General features: G+C 31.4%; 1 protein-coding gene across 1 annotated transcript in view; it reads left to right on the top strand.

The window, feature by feature from the left end:
- The window catches only part of LOC117172847, a 44,258-nt gene that overhangs the window by 31,972 nt on the left and 2,847 nt on the right, over positions 1–9,439 (top strand). Inside the window, exon 3 of the mRNA XM_033361099.1 lies at positions 9,259–9,390. The gene's annotated coding sequence lies outside the window, so the exon portion shown is untranslated. The remainder of the gene's footprint in view (positions 1–9,258; positions 9,391–9,439) is intronic.

Consider the following 9,439-nt stretch of genomic DNA (forward strand, 5'->3'; position numbering starts at 1 on the left):
AAAGAGGGAGCTCTTCTTAATATTTTGACAACAAAATCATGTCGATACACCTTACCGACTGCGAGTAAAGCCACCCACGCTTTAACTTGACAGACTGTACCAGGTTCTTAAACAGTTTCTATCCTAATTTCTTCCACAGTTTGTAACAGTCGGCGAACCGGTTTCTATGCTACATCAAGCGATATTGGTATCCGATTTGTAACTGGGCCCATAAAATACTTTTGCCCAGATTTTATCTGATTCCTACCCGAAATTTAACCGTTTTTTCTCTCCGCTGTATACCCGGCACTTAATCGGGTTCTATGTAAAAACAAATGTTTGTATGAGGTTCGTACGCGGGTCTTACCCGGAATTCAAAGGATTTGGTTATATTTCTTACCTAATTATACTTAAAACGCACGTCTCTTATATCTAGACATGTACGAAAATATAATCGCAATAAATTAATCTTTCTTTTGATCTGTAAAATAAATAAATTGATTGATTATATGAAGAAGTTAAATCAATTCTTATATTTTTCGAAGAAGATTACACAGTAAAAGAAAGTCAAGAACTTTCCCGAAGACAATTGTATTTATACGTATTTTGAAGCGTTGCATCTGAAGTTGAGGACAAAATGGCACCTCGTCTGATTAGTTTAGCACCTAACCTGAAATAACTTTATTTTCTAGTATAAAAATAACGGTTTTTGGGTGTTATGTCCCAAATTTACCGGACAAAGTTCTATTTTGACCTCAAATTGGGATTCACAACCTCAAAATACATTGAAATACAATGTTCTCTGTCAAATTTCTTGAACTTTTCTTTTGTTTGTCTGTTCACAAAAAAATAAGAAAGAAAAGTTTAAGAATTTTTTCAGAGACCATTTTCTTCCTATGTACTTTGAGCTGTTAAATCCGAAATTCAGTTCAAAATAGCACACGTTCATGATAAAATTTGCACGGTGATGATTATTTTAATTCAAAATTAGCGATTACGTCTTCTGACTTTCAGAGTGAAAGAATCGATTTAGGTTTTACGAGAATTTTATAGGAATTTAATGCTTTTTTTAATTTCCACTTCTAAGTACGCAGACCATGAAATGTCACATTAGGATATATTGCATTAAAGTGTTTTACATTTGTTCTGTGCAGCTTAAAACAGTGATAAATAGTAAAGGTAAGTATTTAGAGAAGAAACATTTCAAATACAATTCCCATCGTTTACAGTGTAAAAACACATTTCTGTCAAAAAGAAAGACCTATTTTAATGTGTCATGTAAGTTTCAACGCATAATAAGCCCAAATAAATTTTTATTAACATGTACGGGAAAAACTAGATCCTGATTCAATAGAAGAATTTCATTGTCAATAAGGTTATAGTAGAGCACTTCTGAATAACTAAATTTGGTTTTCAACAATATTTAATTTCTGTTCCCAAATTCCGGACAGAACCCGTTTATGACCGATAAGAACGCACACCAGCGTTAAATAACTGTTAGAAACCGGTTAGATACCAATTAGAAGATAACCTTGGTCTTTGAAAATATTTAATTCCTCTATTCGACCACCGGATAGACCCGGTTAGGATCGGTTAAAGTACACGCCACTATCAAGTGCCTTTTACGAACCGGTAAGGGACCAGTTAGAAATTAGCTTCGCTATTTCACAAAAAATCTTTTTTGTCATCGACCGCTAGATAAAACATGCTTAGGACCGGTTAGAACACACATCAGTGTAAAGTGCCTTTAAGGAAACTGTTAAAGACCAGTTAGAAGCTAACTTTGGTCTTCGACAATATTTAATTTATCTTTTTGATCGCCTGATAGACCCCGGGTAGGACGGGTTAAAGTACACACCAGTATCAAGTGCCTTTTGAAAATATATTAGAGACCCGTTAGAGACTAACTTCAGCCTTTGACAATATTTAATTTCGGTTCCCAAATTCAGGGTAGACCGGGTAGGACCGGTTAGAACACACACCAATGCCAAGTGCCTTTTAGGAACCGGTTAAAGCCCAGTAAGAACCTAACTTTGGTCTTTGAAAATATTTAATTCCTATTCTCGTTCGCCGGATAGAACCCGGTTAGGATTGGTTAAAGTACACACCAGTATTAAGTGTCTTTCAGGAATCGGTTAGAGACCAGTTAGAAAATAACTTCAATCCAACAATATTTCATTTCTGTTCCCGAATTCTGAGTAGAACTTGGTTAGGACTGATTAGAAGATTTTTACAACTTATTTCTTGTCACCATTTCCCATATAAGGACTGGTTGTGACCCGGCTACATTCCATATATTGAAATTGAGACCAGTTAAGATGCGGTAAGAGACAGTTAGAAACCAAATGGGTTTCTATTCGATCCCTATCTGGTTTCTGAGTGGTTTTTATCTGACATTTTAAGCAGGATGATCATAGAAATTTGTTTTCTGCTATAATTTGCTTACTTCATAAACAATTTATATAAACAAATACATAGATTGGTCATTTATGTGCAGAAAGTAATCGTTTTTCTTTCTTATCGCCTTCAGTTTGTATTAGTGTTAATTATTAGTGATGCAGACATGTCATGCGACATTATTTGTTTATTTTATAAACAAATTTTATAAACAAATGCAAAGTTTGTCCATTTATAGACAGAAAGTATCGTTTTTTCTTCCTGATCATCTTTAAAATATATAAGTGGTGATGTTTAGCGATAAAGACTTGTGATTCGATATTATTTGTTAATTTCACAAAAAAATTATAGAAACAAATGCATTGTTGGGACATTTTTGGGTAGAAATTCATCGTTTTTCTCTCTTATTGCCTTCAAACTGTATCAGTCGTGATGTTTTGTGACGATTCAGAAGAATTAGCTTCCAAGTTGTACTTTTCAATCATTTCAAGATTTTCAGGATCGATTTAAACTTCATTCTTGCCCCTTTTCTGCCTTAAATAATAACCTTTGCTTCATGTAGCAACATTTTGTGTACTTTTGGAGGGATAAAATACCACGAGTAAAGACTGACGTATAATTGTGCAGTTTCAAATGCGAACTTGTTAGAAAACATGGGAGGAACTTTCGTGCTACTACTTGTCAACATGTGCAAAATTTGAGAAAACCTAACAATCAATGCTTTATTCACTTCTTTTGTTTCAGCAGCTAGGTCAGAATTCACGAAAACTCTTCTGGCGGTGTTACCACTATCCAAGTTACCAGTTATATGCCTTGGCTGATCTATGATCAGACCAGGCCTTTCTTTAAACTCCTTACAGATTCGAGTATGAGCAGCGTCCTTTTGCTTTTTTCTTCCTCTGTCTTTGCACATCTATTTTTGAAATCTATACGACAACCTGTATGGTTTATACATTTAAAAGATCGCATCTTTGTATGTAAAGGAGAAATACCATATTCCAAGTTGGTGATAATCTCTTCCTTCAGCTTCAGACGATCAAGTATGTTCATTTCACTTGGCTTAGCCCCACAAATGTAGCAGCTTGCCGATGAAAGTGTATCAGAGAGTGCTAGGCATAATGGTACCATCGATATCGTAAACACTGTCATATATGAATCGTCGTTCGCAAGCATCTAATTATACGTTCCCTGATCTAAAGCTCCATCGCCGCCATATTTCATGAGTAAATCTAAATTACAAGTTTTCACCCTCTTGTCTATAGGAGGAAGTTTTAAATTAGGGTCTTCAAAAAGTCGTGTTATTGAGTAATTGATCAGAGACTGAAGGTTAATACGAGCTTAATATCCGCATTTCGCGTTTTAGCCTGAAATTGAATGACATTGTATTGATACTTAGATAATTTGGCATCTTCCATTAAAGCTAAAGATTTTTCTGTAGAGGGAGGCCGATCGAATTAGCGAGATGGGAAGAAGAATGGAGGGAGTTCTCTAATTAAAAAAAAAGTAGAAGACGGGGCTGGAGTAAACTATGAAGAATTGGAAAAAAGCGAAAGAGAAAGACAATTAATAGAAAGATGGGGGGCGATTGAGGAATCAAAATACAATAAATGGTATAAGATGATACAAAAGGAAGGGATGTCAAAGTATTTAGAAAAGGGATGGGGAGAGAGAAGGTGGACCAGAATAGCAAGATTTAGATTGGAAAACGAGGTAAGGGAGGGGATGTACAGGGAAAAAGAAGAGAACAGAAAGTGTAGAATATGTGAATGGGAGGAAACATGGGAGCATTTATGGGAAGGATGTAGAAGAGGAATGGAAGATCAAGGAAGCTGGCAAGAAAATGTGGTTAAGATTCTGGGGGAAGAGGGATTAGGAGGAGAATGGATAAAGGATTTGGAGGGTGCTAGAGGAGCGAATGAGAGAGAATGAAGGAATTCACGTGAAAAAGGTAAATGGAGGTATACAAAAGTGAAAGAAAAAGGAAACGGAAGTCGCTTAGATTAAAAGCGTAAAAATTGTAAGTAATGGTAAGGTAAAATTTAAGTAGACTAAGATGCGTTTGCGTTCTCATGCTCTCTCTCTCGCTCTCTCTCTCTTGTACTCTCGCTTTTATTCGATCGCTCACTCGTTTGCTAATAAGTCCTAAATTGTGCCATCACAGGAAATAGTATAAGAAACTAGATATAAGACTTTATGGAAATAGTAACATTCTACTTCTTTACCTGAATTATAAAAAACATCTGAATCACAACTGGTATCGGTTAGAAGAGACACAATTGCATTAGGAGTTTCTGTTTTTCCAGTAGTTCTCAATGTTCGGAAAAATACTTCTTGAATCTCGATTGCCGAATAAGTTTCCTCTATGGTCATCAATCTGCGTCTCTTTGTTGCAGCCGCAATTTCATCAAAACTTTCCGTACTCAATCTTCTTCCAGGACTTCTCGTCAGCTCTGAAAAGTCTACAAAGAAATCTCAATTAAGCCACTTCTCAAACTTCATTTTAAATTTGCTTTTAATAGCAAAAGGTGGCTTCCACTTCTTATAGAAATGTGTAAGAGAGTGTCCGCTCAGGTATCTGCCAACTATTTCCAAGCGATCATCATCAAGAATATATTTCCCTTGCAAATAATTTAGCAACTTTTTCGTGTCTTTAATGTCATTTTCGACAAGAAAGGCGAAAAGTACTCTCTTGGAGATTTTAAAAGAGTCCATTTTGTAAATAATATTTACTAAGAATTAACAAATAATATTATAACAATAATAATGTCGCTTATAATAATAACCACAAACCTGCGTACGACGAAGCCGAAATAAGTTGAAGATAAATCACAAAAAATCAATTCACTCTTGCAAGCCTGCTGGACCTATAATATAGAAAAATGACATTTCTTGTGAGAATGCATCTAGCGGCATCCATTTAGTGGAAGAGTCTGAACTAACAGCTATTAGCGGTGAATTTTGAATTACTTAAAAAATTGAAAAGTAGTTTTAAAACGAAATACATTTTAGCCACCCTCACCAAAACTTAGGTAAAACATTACTCTACTTTAAACTCATATTTATTTATCATAATGTTTATAAAATTAACAAATAATATAAAATGACAAGTCTTTGTCTTTAAAAATCACCACTTCTATATTTTGAGGACGATCAGTAACAAAAACGAATATTTTGTGTCTATAAATGGACAAACTTTGCATTTGTTTATAAAATAAGAAATTTCTAGAAGAAAACAAATCTTCATGATCAAGTATCATTTTGCCGATAAAATCAAGCAAATGCGACTTACAAATCTACTTTTCAAGCAAACAATTCATGATGTTGACATTATTGTTGATATGATTTTAACAATTATATTCGAAAATAAATCGAAAATATATTCCATACATGCTCTTGCGCAACTACCGCTAATTATTTCTATTAAAGAAAATTGAAAATCGGTTGAGAATTGTAGGCTGTAGGTGATTTTGAATAGTATATTCCTGATCCAGCCCACTGTGCCGCGGTCGGTCGCTTGCTTAGCTGCACAACCTTTTTCGATGTTCGCGGATTAGATACGGTTGACCGGTTTCACCGAATTAACGCAAAGATCATTTAAAAACTCTTTCAGTATTCTTTCAAATCATTCTGAACTCTTTCCGATCTTCACGTATTCTCTCAGCTCAACTCAGCGCAACTCTGAATTCATTTCGAGTCAAGATCGCACACTCTTTGAAATCCCGGCATTCTTGCACTCATCGAAACTCAGTGAATAGTCCCTCTCTTAAAGGTTATATAATGGAATATTGAATATAATTTGAATGTTAAAAGTTAATTTATATTTGCAATTATATTGTTTCAATCAGATATTTTTTCAAATGATTCTAAATACTGCAATATGTATTTGCGTTCGATTTTTCAAATCATATAGAAATACGTTTGATTTTTTTTCTGAAATTAGTATCAAAAGTTTTCAATAAAACAAATTTGCAAAAATGAATGTGATATTAAAAGAAAATTTATATTGCAAATTATTTCTATGTTTGAATGAAAATTATTGTTTAATGCTTTTATGTTATCATTTATGAAAAAATTAATTAATTGTTAGATGACTAATTTTTTCACAACATCGAACTAGATAAAGATTCAATTTTAACTTTTTTTAAATAAAGTATTCTATGTTGCGCAATAATTTTTTCTTAACATTTTGTTGCCATATTAAAATTCCAGTGTTTTTAAGAAGAAACAAATGTTTTCTTTTTTTACATCTGGGTAATATGTTTTTTTTTTTTAATTTTCAAAGAGATAAGTAAAATAAAATTATTGAAAAAACTTATTTTAAGAATTAGAACAATAGAAGCGCCTTAATTATTTCGAAAGGTTTTAAGATTAATTTTTTTTAAACAGTTGTGGAGAAATTTTAAGCAGTTAATATTTCATTTTGAAATAATAATTAAAAATTTTTAATATTTCAAAATTGTTAAAAAAATATGGAATATTTCAAGATAACTATTTCCATTTTCCAGAATTTAATTTAAATTTAGGTAAACTTAATTTTTTAGGGCGTCAAGAGAAGGAAAAATGTATAGTTCAGATTCATGGGAAAATTTCAAACCTTTTTTTAATAATAAGTCCTAAGAGATCAGCACAAAAGATTACAAAATGTTTCAAATTATTTCATAAAATTGAAAAAAAGTGTTTAAAAGTTTTTAAAGCAACATCGTGCCATAATCAAATATCATATAATATAATCTTAATCACGCATCAAATATTTCCTTAAATTTCGAATAAAAGGGTAGAAGATTTTAAAGCAAAATGTTTCAATGTGGTAACATTAAAAAATAAAATAAACCATAACATTCGATAAATATAGCGAAGATTAAAGAAGAAGAATGAAAATTGTTAAAGTGCAGAAGATTAAAAAAATGCAGATTTATGTGAAAGTTTTTAAACAAAAAGATAGCAAGACGTTAATTAACGCAAATGTCTGGACACTAATGTTTTTTCCAAATTAAAAATTTTGAACAAAATGTGTGGAAACTGAAAACCTATATGGTAAAGTCTCACACACACTTAATTAAAATAACTTTGAAAGGTCTCAAGTGAAGAAATAAATGTGATTCAAGTTTCTAGGAAAATTGGGGATGTTTTGGGGCAGCGTTTTACATTTGAAATAACTTTTCAAAATTTCAACAGAAATTCCAATCAGACATTGTTTAATGTATTTGTATACCGCACTTCACCCTAAAAATCTATTTTTATTTACAAAACGTCTATTAAGTTTTTTAAACTAATGCAAAATAAATTTTAGGTGACTTCAGTTAGGGTGTGGGAAGGTAAAAGGGTTTAGAATAACGTTACGTAATATGTGAACAAGAGTATAAGTGCTCAGAATTTTTCATATAGTGCTATTTTATTATGTTCCCGAGTAAGTCCGAGCAATTTCGAATTTTGCCGAACGCGTTCGTGCAACTTGCGGGAGTGCACGTGTACCTGCGGACGCCGGCAGTAGATTTCTTTTATAATTTTGTTGTTATTTTTTTTCGCGCGCTAACTGCGCAATTGAATTGAGAATTGAAAAGTACACAATTGAAAGTAATCTTCAACTATATACGTAGCTTCAAATCGATTATTGTTTACATTTTTTTCTTTTTTAAAATATTTTAAAACAATTTATGAAAATGATTTTTCCAAAATAAAAATAAATAAATATAAATCTTCCGAAGAATATAAACAAAAAATTTTTATTATTTTGAAACCTTTCGAAACCCTTAAATTAAAAAAAAAATGTATTCGAAAATCGTCAAAAAGGTACACTTTTTTCAATTATTCAAATTTTTCGCACATTAAACAAAAGTGCAAAATTAGAAAAATTGCCTTAAAATATTCAGATTCGACAATTTTGGATATCTACTAAAATATTTTTAAATAATCTTCTAAACTTATTTTGTCAAAATAACAAGTGCTTTTTAGTCTTCCTACATCGAAATTTTATTATTTCACTTAAAAATTAAACAGTTTCAAAGTAAAAACAATTAAAATAACTAAGTTAAAAGTTTTTACCTCTTTGGGATTTTGATGAATCAAGGCTTTCTATTTAAAAATGTCTAGTTTTCAATATTTGAGTTATAATTGCTCGTTTTATATACACAGCCAAATATTGCTACTAATTAAATAATTGTTCTTTTTTCTAATTAATTAAATTTTTATTTTTAGAGGTGGAAAATGGAATATTTGAGACTGAAATTGTATTTAAATAAAATTGGAAATTGAATCATTTGGACGCTTACATTTTTTGAACGTTTTCAGAGTCGTCTGGGAAAATGAATTATTGTTAACTTTATAATACTTAATGCATAGTTCAATTAACAAAAATATTAATTTGTAAAAAGTTGATCAACTAAGAATGCTTTTTATCTCAAGTTTTAAATTTCAACCCCTTTTAATTATCAAATGTTGAAGTAGTGAGAACTTCATCTCAAAAAACTATGTTTAAAAATGGAAAATTTTTTAAATATATGATTTAAGAACTATGAATTTTAAACTAAGAGTATAATAATTTAAGAAGTTAACAATTCAACTTAAAACTTGAAACAAGCTTAAATGTAACTTATTTTAAATTTGTATATAATTTCTTTAAAAATAGAAAAAATGGAAAGATTATTTTAAAGTACTATATGTCATCATGTGATATGAAATCTGTGATATTTCATGTGATTGGATAGATTTTTCTCCTAATTTTGTGTGTCTCTCCCATATATGCAACCAGTTAAATTAAACAAATTTGCCTGTAGATTGATATACCCTCTGGTATTTTTCTTGTAAAAATAACAAATTTTAACTTTTTATTCAAAATCTTCATTTGAAGTTGGCGGGCGAGTTAATTCATATTTTTTACAATAGGATACGCATGGGTCCTCCTCAGTAAGGTCGCATTTTTCTCATTAGCGCTATTGTATTTTACATTTAGTGTATAAGCGACTTCCAGATATACTCGGCTATATATTTCTGCGTTTCCTGTGAGCGTTTATATGTGTAAGTTAAAATAGGCTTCAGATTTAAGCTAAGAATGTAGTACATTGTA

This window comes from Belonocnema kinseyi, chromosome 5 (genome assembly GCF_010883055.1).
Source record: "Belonocnema kinseyi isolate 2016_QV_RU_SX_M_011 chromosome 5, B_treatae_v1, whole genome shotgun sequence".
In the NCBI taxonomy this organism is placed as follows: domain Eukaryota; kingdom Metazoa; phylum Arthropoda; class Insecta; order Hymenoptera; family Cynipidae; genus Belonocnema; species Belonocnema kinseyi.